Source organism: Cucurbita pepo, chromosome 16 (genome assembly GCF_057944985.1).
Source record: "Cucurbita pepo subsp. pepo isolate OVF chromosome 16, ASM5794498v1, whole genome shotgun sequence".
NCBI classification, from domain to species: domain Eukaryota; kingdom Viridiplantae; phylum Streptophyta; class Magnoliopsida; order Cucurbitales; family Cucurbitaceae; genus Cucurbita; species Cucurbita pepo.
In genome coordinates, this window is record NC_141813.1 from 5,662,301 (window position 1) to 5,677,117 (window position 14,817).

Here is a 14,817-nt window from a genome sequence, read left to right on the forward strand (position 1 = left end):
GTTTATAGGTTCATAGTACAAAATAAGGGAAATGTTGAAAAAAATAATTTTAAAACATAAAAAATAGTTGGTGTTGTTTAATTGTAAGTTGGGCCACTACTCTTAGTTAAATGAAAGATATGGAAAACATGGAGTGAGTACAAAGTTGACTAATTGTAAGTTTTTAACCATGTTCATAGTGGGTGCTTGGATACCACACTCTTTTCTTAATGTACATGGAATCCGTAATTATTCTTATTTCTTTTCCCTTTAGACACTCAGTGGTCGGGAGTAAATCGAACAAAGTGTCTGTCCAAAATAAAAGGGCCCAACCAAATTTGAACTGGTGATCTCTTGATCTGCAGTCAAATGCTCTACCACTGAGCTATGGACCCATTTTGCATGATTTCAACTTTAGTGACTCGTTCTACAGAGTGTCAATCCAAAAGTGTAAAAAGTGTCTGTCCAAAATAAAAGGGCCCAACAAAGTTCAAACGGGTGACCGGTCAAATTCTCTACCACTGAGCCATGGATCCATTTTGTAGGATTTTAACCTTAGTGACCCCGTAGACATAGTGTCGGTCCAAAAAGTGTAACAAATTTCTATCCTAGATAGAAGGGCCCAACTAGGTTCGAATTGGTGACCTCTTGATCTGCAATTAAATGCTCTAACATTGAGCTATGGTCCCATTTTGTATGATCTCAATCTTAGTGACCCCTTCTACAGATTATCGGTCCAAAAGTGACCCTACCGAATCGACTATGGACCAATTTTGTATAAATTGGTGGATTACCTATCGGGAATTAAACACAGGTCGTTAGATTCAAAGTCGAAAGTGCTAACCACTACACCATAGAACCACTCGTTAAACTTTATTTTGGCAGCGATTTTGATAAGCGTCAACAACGCTGGATTTTGCAAAGCTAGAGGTCATAGTATGCTTACAGACTTTCACAAGGTGTTTTCAACTTCTTTTATAGGTAATTGAACTTTTGAGTCCATGTTGGATTAGTATGAGTTTAAGAAGACAGAGGAGAGAAGAGAGACTTTGTTAGAAACTCACCCATAGGTAATCTCCCAAGATGTTTTCAACTTCTTTTATAGGTAGAATTTTAAAATCAAACCACAACAAAATTTACTTCTATCTAGGAAAATTATTTTTTGTTTGAAACAAGATTATAGATAAATTTAAAATCCAAGAAAACGGATCTGAGTTTGATGATTTTGGGTATGGACACATCTAGCTGATTTCTTTTGATTATATTAATGAATGTATGTAGATGTTTAAAGTGTTGATTTTAATGGTTTTAGCAAATATCAACACATCATCAATATAACTATCGAAATTTTTTGAAAGGATTGAAACTATCATTCATAATCTTATGAAATTCGGATGGAGCGTTTTTTAGCCTAAATGACATGACGTTCCCCTCATATTTTCTAATTGGACATTAAATGCTATTTTATATTTGTCCTCTTAAGAAATTAGAATTTCCGAAATCCCAATTTCATGTCGAATTTTATAAAAACATTTGACTCTAAATTCTTTTTATCAAATCATTTTGGTTTTGGATTGGATATCTTATTTATTCTAAAACCTTATTCAAAGGTTTGTAGTTAATTACTGGTATCAGAATTTCTGGTTTTTTTTCACCATGTTGTTAACCTAAAATGTCAGAAATGACCACCTGCTCTTTGGAGACCTTATCAGTTTCCTCTACAAAATATCACCTAAAATGTCACAGTATTTAGTGTTTGATACTTTTTGACTTAACCCTAGGGTTCTATTTACGGTGAACTTGGGATTATTTTTGTCAAATTATATATTTGAATACCTAATACATTAAGATATAATATCTTATTTAAATAAAATTAAAATGTGGTAGAATATCATAATATATGTTTAATTAATATGAATATCATTCAAATTTCAAATATATATTTTTATTTAGTGTTTATGATACACATCAATTATTTTAATATTTAACATATCAAATACGTTAATATGTTTTGATATTATACTTCAAGACTATAGGAAATTTCTCAGAGGACCTGAGAGTTACATCGGCAAACAATGCATCTCATGGACGATGCAAAACTATGGTGGCGCTTGAAGGTGAATTGTATGAAAAACTGTCATGCACCAAAAAATTATGGGAAGACCATTGATGGAATTGAAGCAATCGACGCTCCCCTGTATGGGTTTCCAACAAAGACCTAATGTTTGATGTTGACTCTTTTGAAGAAAGAGCTACGTGATCGAACAACAAGAAACGTGGCGGTTTCTCTGAGAACTCTATCACACACATAAAAAAAACGTGTCGAAGACATTACACAGAAAATCTGGCTTTCATCGAGGAGACCCGAGTTTGATTCTCGACAATGAAATTTTATTTTCTTATTTCTTTTATTTTATAGTTTCATCTTTTGTCACCAATTATATTTAAACTTTACCTAGGTTTGAGAAGCACTATAATGGATGAGTTCAATAGTATCTTAAATTCAAAAGACTTTTATGAACTTGATTTGAGAGGCACTATAATGGTCAAGTTCAATAGTACCTTAGATTAAAAAAACTTTTATGACCTTTGAACCTTTAATAGATATTTGGTTCAATTTCAACAAGTGAGGTTGAGGTCATTCAAATTGTTAATGTGATAATTCGGTCATTTTCAAGGTCTCTTTTGTTGAACGCCATCATGGCTGAGATGACTGAGATGAGCACCAGAGTGAGTTTGACAAGAAGGGTAGTAGAGAACCACACCTCAAGCCAAGCTCATGTTGGGCTTAACAAACTGAAAATCCAAAAACACAAACCCTTAAATGGGAACCAGGTGCTAAGGAATTAAAAAAACTTTATTTTTGACGTTGAACACTACTTGAAGGTTACAGGAACTTGCTCATAGGACCTAAGAGTTACGTTGGCCACAATGCATCTCATGGACGGTAGCGCTCGAAGGTGGATGATATAAAAAATGGGTCATGCACCATAAACTCATGGGAAGACCGTTGATGGAATCGATGCAATCGATGCTCCCCTTGATGGATTGCCAATTAAAGACCTGACGTTTGATGTTGACTCTTTTGAAGAAAAAGCCACACGATCGAACACCTCAAAATGTCGTGGTAGCTCTAAGAACTCTACGACCTGAGAGTTGAGGGCTACAGGAACTTTCTCATACGACCTGAGAGTTACATTAGCCACAATGCATCTCATGGACGATGCAAAACTATGGTAGTGCTCGAAGGTGAATGGTATAAAAAATGGGTCATGCACCATAAACTCATGGGAAGATCGTTGATGGAATCGATGCAATCAACGCTCCCCTGGATGGGTTGCCAATCAAAGACCTAACATTTGATATATGATTCTTTTGAAGAAAGAGCCACACAATCGAACAGCTCGAAACGTCGCGGTAGTCCTGAGAACTCTAACACACATAGGGAAGGACGTGTCGAAGAGTTAGACATTAAGCAAAAGATCATGCTAAAACTCTTCAGCAATCTGACAAAATACTTCAGGACATTTACACCAAAAATCCATTGTTGTCTAGCGGTCAGGATATCTGGCTTTCACCCAGGAGACCCGGGTTTGATTCCTGGCAATGGAATGTTATTTTCTTATTTCATTTTATTTTACAGTTTCTATCTTAGACTAAAAAGACTTTTTATGAACTTCGTACCTTTGTCAGAGTTATGTTATAGATATTTTATGAACTTCGTACCTTTGTCAGAGTTATGTTATAGATATTTTGTTCAATTTCAAATGGTTAATGCGATAATCCAGTCGTTTTCGATGTCTCTCTTGTTGAACGACATCATGGTTGAGATGAGCAGGTGATTCAAATGGTTAATGCGATAATCCAGTCATTTTCGAAGTCTCTCTTGTTGAACGACGTCATGGTTGAGATGAGAAGGTGATTCAAATGGTTAATGCGATAATCCAGTCGTTTTCGAGGTCTCTCTTGTTGAACGACGTCATGGTTGAGATGAGCACTCGAGTGAGTTTGACAAGTTGGGCTGTAGAGAACCACACCTCAAGCCAAGTTCATGTGGGCTTAACAAACTTAAAATCCAAGAACACAACCCCTTAAATGTAAACCGGGATGCTAAGGAATTAAAAAGCTTTATTTTTTACGTAGAACAATATTGAAGGTTCCTGTTAGTTGCTCATAGGACCTAAGAGTTACATTGGTCGCAATGCATCTCATGGACGATGCAAAACTATGGTGGCGCTCGAAGGTGAATGCTATAAAAAATGGGTCATGCACCATAAACTCATGGGAAGACTATTGATCCAATCGATGCAATCGACAATCCTTTGGATGGGTTGCCAATCAAAGACCTGATGTTTGATGTTTGATGTTTACCATTTTGAAGAAAGAGTCACACGATCGAACAGCTCGAAACGTCGCGGTAATTCTGAGAACTCTATCACACACATGAAAGGACGTGTCGAAGAGTTACACATTACCCAAAACATCATAGTAAAACTCTTGAGCGATTAGACAAAAGACTTTAGGACAACTACACCAAAAATTCATTGTTGTCCAACGGTTTGGATATTTGGCTTTCACCTAGGAGATTCTGGTTTGATTCTATGAACATCGTACCTATGTTAGGGTTATGTTATAGATATTTGTTTGTGGGGTTGAGGTGATTCAAATGGTTAATGCGATAATCCCGCTATTTTCGAGGTCTCTCTTGTTGAACGCCATCATGGTTGAGATGAGCACCCGAGTGAGTTTGACAAGGAGACTCGAATTTAAACTTTACCTACGTTTGAGAGGCACTATAATGGTCAAGTTCAATGGTATTTTGGATTAAAAAGACTTTGTTAGTGTTACTTTGTAACTTTGTTAAGAATAGTCAAATTATGCAATGTGAACCAAGTGCGGTGAACGTGGATCGAACACGTGACCTTCAGATCTTCAGTCTGACGCTCTCCCAACTGAGCTATCCCCGCAATCATTGAGATTTCATCAGTAAAGATATTTTCGCTGATTCATTGAGATTTCAAAAGAAATAATGACTAATTTTTTTATTGAATAGTTAGGTTATGCAAATAGAAACAGGTGCGGTGAACGTGGAGATCGAACACGTGACCTTCAAATCTTAAATATGACGCTATTTAAACTGAGCTATCCCTGCTAACATTAAAAATGAAAGTTTTTAAGTAAAGATATTTCTACTAATTAATTTAAATTTTAGAAAGAAATGATCACTAAGCTATCCCTGCTAACATTAAAAATGAAAGTTTTTAAGTAAAGATATTTCTGCTAATTAATTTAAATTTTAGAAATAAATGATCACTAATTTTAGATTGAATAGTCAAATTGTGCAACGTGAACCATGTGTGGTGAACGTGGATCGAACACGAAACCTTCAAATCTTCAATCTAACGCTCTCTCAACTGAACTATCCACACTACTGTTAAAAATAAAAATTCATCAGTAAAGGTATTTTCGCTACTTCATTGAAATTTTAAATAGAAATAATCACTAATTTTTAATAAGATATTCAAGTTATCCAACTTGTATAAGGTGTGGTGAACTAGAACACGTTAGGTATTTCCGATAATTCATTGAGATTTCAGAAAGGAACAATGACTAATTTTAGATTGAATAGTCGGGTTATGCAACTAGAATCAGTTGCGGTGAACGTGGAGATCAAACACGACCTTCAAATCTTCAGTATGACGCTCTCCCAACAGAGCTATCCTTGCTAATATTAAAAATGAAAATTCATAAGTAAAGGTATTTCCGCTAATTCATTATGTTTAAAAAAGAAATAATCACTAATTTTAGATTGAATAAGCAAGTTATGTTTTTAGATTGTATAGTCAGGTAATAAACTTGTATTAGGTGCGTTGAACGTGGATAAAACACGTGTGACCTTCAAATCTTCAGTCTAACAATCTCCCAACTAAGCTACTCTTGCTAATATTAAAAATGAATATTCATCGGTAAAGGTATTGGGTACACTTCTAGAAATTCAACAATAGGCAATAGTATTAGACCGAGATGCCATATTTAAATCTCGCTTCTGGAAAATTCAACAAAAGGCATTGGGTACGCAGTTATAGTATGAAATTCCACCCATAAATAGATTGTCAAACAGAAATGCTCAAGTAAATATTGGAAGACATGTTGAGGGTATATGTGATGGATTTTGCAGGAAGCTGGGATAAGTACCTACCCCTTATGAAATTCGCTTATAATAATACTTGCCAAGCCACCATAAAAATGGCCACATACGAGGTTCTTTATGGACGAAGATTTCGATCCCCTATCTTTTCGGAAGAAGGGGGGCAAACAACAACTATTGGGCCAGAGCTGGTGCAAATTACCAACGCCGCAGTCCAGAAGATTAAAGCTAGGATACAGACCGCACAAAGCCGAGAGAAAAGCTATGCAGACCTAAGGCGCAAGGACATGGAATTGTAGGTAGGGGATCATATATTCCTAAAGGTAGCACCCCATGAGAGGGGTGCTCAGGTAGGGTGAAAAGGGGAAGCTAAGCCCTAGGTTTCTCCGTCCCTTTGAGATATTAGAAAGGATTGGATCTGTGGCCCATAGAATCGGGCAATGCCCAAACTTGTCTGCAGTACATAATATCTTTCATGTATCCATACTATGGAAGTATACCCTAGATCGATCGCACGTACTGGCTCATGAAACTCTCTTCTTGAGAGATGACCTAACATATAAAGAAGACCCGATTCAAATAATAGACAAGAAAGTCAAATGATTGAGAAACAAGGAAATTTCTCTCGTTAAGGTCCTATGGATGAATCATAGAGTAGAAGAATCCACTTGGGAAACAAAAGGCAAATAAGAACCTTGTACCCTGACCTATTTTAGAATAAGCACTTTCGATGACCGAAAGTTTTCAAAGGAGAGGAGAATTTGCAACACTCAAGGTCCCCAATAAGAGACAGTGTATAATCCCTACTAGGTTGTATCTAGAAGCAAAGAACAAGTAAAATTGAAAAAACATTAAGAAAATGGTACTTTTTCTAATTTTTATAAACTTCCCGAATCATTAAATTTTTTATAGAATAAGAATTACAAGGTGCTTAAAAAAGGAAGGCTCTGATCGGAGAAGACTTTTCTGGCAGAAGATTCAGAAAAATAAAGAATGAAATTATAGAAATTCTAGACATTTCAATGGTAGTGGAAAATCCGTCTATAAATTATGAATTAGGGTAGACTATTAGGGGCAAGAAGCAAGCTTAATCGAGTACCCAATCGAGAGATACAAATTTTTTGTTTTGGGGTATCGTGTTCATGGGTTTACCTTGAATTCGAGAACTATAGTCCACTATTCATTTCCAAACTTGTTCCTGCACCTTCTAAATAAGTTTACCCATAAGTTTCGAACTCACTCGTCACACTGTTCTATGGTTTAGTCCGATATGAGCTAGCAGAGGGACCTAATGGACCTGTAGATCATGGGCTCCAACGATCCAAGATTAACAGGTTAAACTCATTAACCTAGTTAACCAACATTCGTTAACTACTAGGACACTCCACTATAGCCTAGTAGTTGCACTCCCTTCACTATAGATATATTTCTGTCCATTTGATATAACCATGATTAGTAAGTCGATCCTTCACAGGTTGTTCGTAACGAGACTTGGGTCAATTTACCGTTTTACCCCTAAAGTTACTTCTTGTTCCTTATGTCTCACTGATCCTCTAATGAACAATTGGTTTGTGGTCCAACCAGTAAACCGAATCCCTCTCAGGCCAATGGGAGGGTGGGGCCCCTTGTTCAAGACCTGGAGTAAGTGCTTAAGGGAACTACCTCTCTTCTATCCCTAAAAGTGGGTAGGAGTGAATTCCATCTTGCACCCCACGTCCCCAGCCATTCACCCAGTCTTACACCTGAAATGGGAGGCCTATTGAGTCGGCGAACTAGAGTCACTCTCACCCATGCAAATCTAAGGATAATTCCGAATAAACAGGAGTTCATGGTTAGCTCAGGATTAAAATCGAGTTACCTAGGTTATCGAATGAAAAGAAAATCAGTCTCAACAGTAAACGACATTATAAAGTGAGAGTGGTTTTCTTCATGGTCCGATCTTATACAATACTCATTGCATAGGACGCCCCCACTCACATGTCACCACATGTACAATTTAGTGATCACATTGTTTATATCATATACAAAAGTGGGCCGCATCCATAGTGTCCCCAGAATAAGATACTCAGCCTTATCCTTATACTATAGATCATTTTGACTATATACTTGAACTTGATCCACTCTTATGTCTCTACATATAGTTCAAGTAATCATACTATAGCCAGAGTGTTCTTATTTTATTTGATTTAGATTAATGATCGTAAAATAACAATCTTTACTGAATAAACAACAATAATAACTTTATTGAAAATAGAATATCTTTTTGTTTACAAACTATGAGTTTTAGGACATAAAACCCAACAAACTCCCACTTGGACTAAAACTCTAGTGGGGTTTTATAACGTTGAGTAGAGAGAAATACAATAAACTAGGCCATCACATACTCATGCCATTTCTCCCACTTGCCCTAGATTACATAACTCGTAGTCCTAGACTCACTAGGTGCCCTTCAAACACTTTAGACGTGAGGGGCTTTGTAAATGGATTAGCAATGTTGTGCTCTCAAGCTATCTGTGTGACGATCACATCTCCCTTATGGCTTCTTTGTTCTTTTGAATTTGCAACTGCTCCACTGTTATCACAATAAAGAGTGACGGGAAGATGCATATTTGGAACGACTTCCAAATCAGTTAAGAACTTCCTAAGCCATACAGATTCTTTCGCTGCTTCACAAGCAGCAACATACTTAGCCTCCATGGTGGAATCAGCAATGCAACCTTGCTTTATGCTTCTCCATATTATTGCTCCTCCGTTCAGAGTGAAGACAGATCATGATGTCGATTTTCTCGAATCTACATCGGTCTGAAAATCTGAGTCAGTGTACCCTGTAAGGATCAGATCCTTAGCACCGTACATTAGCATATAGTCCCTCGTTCTCCTAAGATACTTGAGGATATTCTTAACGGCAGTCCAATGAGCACGTCCTGGATTGGACTGATATCTGCTGACAATTCCCACAGCATAGCATATGTCGGGTCGGGTACATAGCATGGCATACATCAGACTGCCGACCGCTGATGCATAGGGAATGTGTCTCATATCCTCAACTTCTTGAGGTGTCTTAGGACTTTGTTCCTTCGACAAATGAACTCCATGCCTGAAAGGTAATAATCCTTTCTTGGAGTCCTGCATCTTATATCGAATCAACATTTTGTCGATGTACGATGCCTGAGAATTTGCTAGTGTTTTGTCCTTGCGATTCCGAACAATTTGGATTCCAAGAACAAACTGAGCCTCTCCCAAATCTTTCATTTGGAATTGTGTCGCTAGCCAATGCTTAATGTCAGTCAGAAATCCCACATAATTTCCAATGAGTAGGATATCATCAACGTACAACACCAGGAAAGCTACTGTAGAGTTGACTATCCTTTTATAAACACGAGGTTCGTCAACATTCTGTTTAAAGCCATAAGATTTGATCGCAGTATCAAACTTTATATTCAAGGATCGAGATGCTTGCTTCAACTCATAAATGGATTTTTTAAGCTTGCAAACTCTTTGCTTGTGATCCTGTTCAATGAACCCCTCTGGTTGAGCCATATAGATACTCTCTTCAAGATTTCCGTTTAGAAAGGCTGTCTGAACATCCATTTGCCAAATTTCATAATCATAAAATGTGGCAATAGACAAGAGTATTCTAATCGATTTAAGCCTAGCAACAGGAGAGAAGGTTTCTTCATAGTCCACCCGCTCTCTTTGGGTATAACCCTTTGCTACTAGTCGAGCTTTAAAGGTCTGTACCTTACCGATTTGGTCTCGTTTCCTCTTATGGACCATTTGCAACCAATAGGTTTTACCCCATCTGGTTGATCTACAAGTTCCCAGACTGAATTGAAGTACATTGACTCCATTACAAGATTCATGGCTTTAATCCACTGATCTCTATCTTCATCATTCATTGCATGTTTATAGGTCAATGGATCCTCAATGCCATCATCAGGTATGATGACTTGAGTTTCTGCTAAACCCAAGTAACGATCGGGTCGAGTTATAACCCTCCCACTAAGTCAAGGCATTCTCAACTCTTGAGAAGGATGTGATTGACCAGAAGTGTCAGCTCCATCAACAACTCTAGTTGAAGGACCAGCTTGATCAACTACTCTTGTTCTTTTATCAGTAGCTTCTTTAGAAATCTCACTTAATACTAGTTTGCTACGAGATTGATGATTTCTTACGTGGTCTTCCTCTAAGAATGTAGCGTTTGTTGATACAAACACTCTATTTTCTTGAGGGTCATAAAACAAACCACTTTTCGTCTCTTTGGGGAATCCTACGAATAGACATAATTTTGAACGACGTTCTAATTTCTTGGGGTTTTGCAACAACACATGTGCTGGACATCCCCAAATTCTGAAGTGACGTAAACTACTTTTACGCCCTTTCCATAACTCATAAGGTGTTTCTGAAACACTCTTAGTAGGAACCATGTTCAAAATGTATGTAGCAGTCTCCACTGCATATCCCCAAAACGGATTGGGTAATTGAGCGAAACTCATCATAGACCGAACCATGTCTAATAGAGTTCTATTTCTCCTTTCTGATACACCATTTTGTTGAGGCATACCAGGGGCTGAGAGTTGAGATCTTATTCCATGTTCTATCATATAGTCCTGAAATCTTAAGTCCATGTACTCTCCTTCTCGATCTGATCGAAGTGTTTTAATAGTTTTACCTAATAGATTCTCAACCTCAGTCTTATACTCTCTAAATTTTTCAAGAGCTTCGAACTTGTGATGCATTAGGTAAAGATAGTCTCATACCTTGAATAATCATCAATAAAACTGATGAAATATTCATACCTGTTGGGTTTTATGTCCTAAAACTCATAGTTTGTAAACAAAGATATATTCTATTTTCAATAAAGTTATTATTGATGTTTATTCAGTAAAAAAATTGTTATTGAATAAAGTGAACTTTACGCTCATTAATCTAAATCCAATAAACTAAGAACACTCTGGCTATAGTATGATTACTTGAACTATATGTAGAGACATAAGAGTGGATGAAGTTCAAGTATATAGTCAAAATGATCTATAGTATAAGGATAAGGCTGAGTACCTTATTCTGGGGACACTATGGATGCGGCCCACTTTTGTATATGATATAAACAATGTGATCACTAAATTGTACATGTGGAGACATGTGAGTGGGGGCGTCCTATGCAATGAGTATTGCATAAGATCGGACCATGAAGAAAACCACTCTCACTTTATAAAGTCGTTTACTGTTGAGACTGATTTTCTTTTCATTCGATAACCTAGGTAACTCGGTTTTAATCCTGAGCTAACCATGAACTCCTGTTTATTTGGAATTATCCTTAGATTTGCATGGGTGAGAGTGGCTCTAGTTCGCCGACTCAACAGGCCTCCCATTTCAGGGGTAAACTGGGTGAATGGCTGGGGACGTGGGGTGCAAGACGGAATTCACTCCTACCCACTTTTAGGGATAGAAGAAAGGTAGTTCCCTTAAGCACTGACTCCAGGTCTTGAACAAGGGGCCACACCCTCTCATTGGCCTGAGAGGGATTCGGTTTACTGGTTGGACCACAAACCAATTGTTCATTAGAGGATCAGTGAGACATAAGGAACAAGAAGTAACTTCAGGGGTAAAACGGTAAATTGACCCAGCTCTAGTTACGAACAACCTGTGAAGGATCGACTTACTAATCATGGTTATATCAGATGGACATAAATATATCTATAGTGAGGGGAGTGCAACTACTAGGCTATAGTGGAGTGTCCTAGTAGTTAACGAATGTTGGTTAACCAGGTTAATGAGTTTAATCGGTTAATCTTGGATCGTTGGAGCCCATGATCTATAGGTCCATTAGGTCCCTCTGCTAGCTCATATCGGACTAAACCATAGAACAGTGTGACGAGTGAGTTCGAAGTGTTCGAATTCAAATTAGGGAATATGCGTTACATATATACGATATATTTAACCGCAATTTTGTTTTATTTACGAATTAAACGAAAAGAGAGAATCTGAGATATTTAAATAAGATTTAAATATCTTAATCAATTATGTGTCGGAATTGATTGGGATTGACATTTGAATTAATATTAAATATTAATTAAATAGATTCAAATTAATTGTTGAATTAAAATGAAGAAAGTCAAAATGTTGACTTTCATCTAATGGAAAAATCCATGTTAGTGGAATTTTGAGGTGTCAAAATTTGGTTTAACCAAACTTCATGTTTGCCAAATAAACTCCACAAGTTTGAGTGGAATTTTGAGTGTCAAAATTTGGTTAACTCAAACATGCATGCTTGCCACATAATCCCAAACATTTGAGTGGAATTTTAAGTGTCAAAATTTGGTGATCTCAAGTTTGCATGAACATGCAAACTTGACTCTTTAAATAGAGTGATCATGATACTTGGAAGGAATTCTTCATCTTGATGAAAAAAAACCTTGAGAAAAACCTCTCACAAACACTCTCTTTCACATATACAAAATCCCTCCCAAGTTTAGTCACTCACCGGATTCCACAATCCCGTTCTAAGGCCGGAGGATAGTGGAGAAGACACTAGTGGTGGTTTGAAACCTGTTCGTGAGGCAAAAGGAGTTTGAACTACAAAAGGTTAGTATTTAAACTCATTAAGTTTTAATACTTATGAACATGCTAGTTATTTACAATAATTGATGTTCTAAAAGTGCCTAAGATCCAAATTGCTTCCGCATGTGTTATATTAACACCAACAATACCCTCCTCGTGCTTTGACATTCATTGGACCACAGAGATCTGTATGCACGAGTTCTAAGGTTTTTTTGGCTCTATAACCTTTTTCGGAAAATGATCGTTTAGTCATTTTACCATCAAGACAAGACTCACATGGAGGTAAAGAGTTGTCTTCTAACTCATTTAGAAGTCCTCTTTTAACCAATCTCTCAATCCTATTGAGATTAATGTGGCCTAGTCTTAAGTGCCAAAGATAGGTATTAGGAGAAATCTTTTGTCGTTTATTTTGAGTTTCAGCTGTTTTAAACATCTCGATATTTAAAATAGCTTTTGTTTCGCTCGGTTTTAACATATATAAGTTGTTTTCTAGTTTTGCAGAACAAATATGAATACCTCTTTTGCAAATGAACACTTCATTGATTTCAAAAGATACTTTATACAATTGTTCTAATAAACAAGAGATAGATATTAGATTTCTTTTCAGTTCAGGAACAAAAAGTACATTATCTAATATAATGAATCTATCTCCAAAAAACAACTTTAAATTTCCTACTGATCTTGCTGAGACAACCTCTCCTGTTCCAACCCGGAGTGTTATCTCGTCGTCCGCAAGCATTCTCCAGGAGCTAGTTTCCTGGTAAAAAGAACAAATATGATTACTCGCCCCTGAATCTAGTATCCAAGTTGAGTTGTCATACTCTACTAAACATATGTCTAGAACGAGTAAATCATATTTACCTTGTTGTGTCTTTTCGGCTTTCTTCTCTGTAAGGTATTTTGGGCAGTTTCTTTTCCAGTGCCCGTTTTCGTTGCAATATGATTACTCGCCCCTGAATCTAGTATCCAAGTTGAGTTGTCATACTCTACTAAACATATGTCTAGAACGAGTAAATCATATTTACCTTGTTGTGTCTTTTCGGCTTTCTTCTCTGTAAGGTATTTTGGGCAGTTTCTTTTCCAGTGCCCATTTTCGTTGCAATGGAAACATTTTCCTTTATCTGCTTTTTGAACCTTGTGTTTGCGGTCAGTAGGAATCTTATTTTTCCCTTTACCCTTCTTCTTCATCAAAACACTTTTAGAAGTTGAAGGTCCAGACTTATTTTTGGAGGACGATCCTCGTAGTAATTTCTTGGAGATAGCAACATTTGCTTCTCCTGTTTGTCCCTTGTTCGTGAAGAGGGACTGATAAGTCTGTACCTCATTGAGAAGAGCAGTCAAGTTATATTCTATTTTATTCATTACCACATTGGTGTGGAACTGGAAGAAGCTCTTCGGAAGAGACATCATGATAAAACTGACTTGACTCTTCTCATCAATGACAGCTTCATTTTCTTCTGCCACATTGAAATGGACCATCATGTCCAGGACATGTTCTCTAATTGAGGTCCCTTCTTTCGTACGGCAGTTGTAAATGTATTTTATGGCTTCATGTCTAAGGGAGAAGGACGGTTGTCCAAACATCCCTTTTAGAGATTCCATAATCTCTTTAGCAGTACCCATAACATCGTGTTTCTTAGCCAAAACATCAGATATGCTGGCTAGAATGTACACTCGGGCTTTTGTCATTTGCCTATATCCATCTGCCATATGCATCCCGAACTGTTCGGTTTGCATTTGAGCTGGGGTTTGGAGGACACTCCTCAGTTAAAACAAACTTTAAATCATCAATGACCACTATTGTGTTTAGGTTTGATTTCCAAGTTGTGTAATTGTCGCCGTTTAATTTCTCAGAAGCGAGTAATCATACTATTGAGTTTGTCATGCTGTGATATAAAGAAAATTCTATTAGTGATTTGACTTAATCCTATTTAATCCAATTAGTTTTAGCAAATGTAATAATGTACCATTAATTTGCAACGATACTTTAGTGAGTTAGAGCAACTGCTACCGAGGGGCAGTCAATCACTCATTCATTAAACCAAGACATTCTTGACTTAAACACTAATCCCAGAATAACTCTTGTTCCTATAGTGTTCTTAGTTATCGCTGTTTTGGTCAAGAATATA

General features: G+C 37.0%; 2 non-coding genes across 2 annotated transcripts; both read right to left on the reverse strand.

The window, feature by feature from the left end:
- Positions 1-302: 302 nt before the first annotated feature.
- TRNAC-GCA (transfer RNA cysteine (anticodon GCA)) lies at positions 303-374 on the reverse strand. The gene has a single exon. It is a non-coding gene; the product is annotated as a tRNA-Cys (tRNA).
- A 4,499-nt stretch (positions 375-4,873) lies between these two features.
- Positions 4,874-4,946, reverse strand: TRNAF-GAA (transfer RNA phenylalanine (anticodon GAA)). Its single transcript has one exon. It is a non-coding gene; the product is annotated as a tRNA-Phe (tRNA).
- Positions 4,947-14,817: the final 9,871 nt, after the last annotated feature.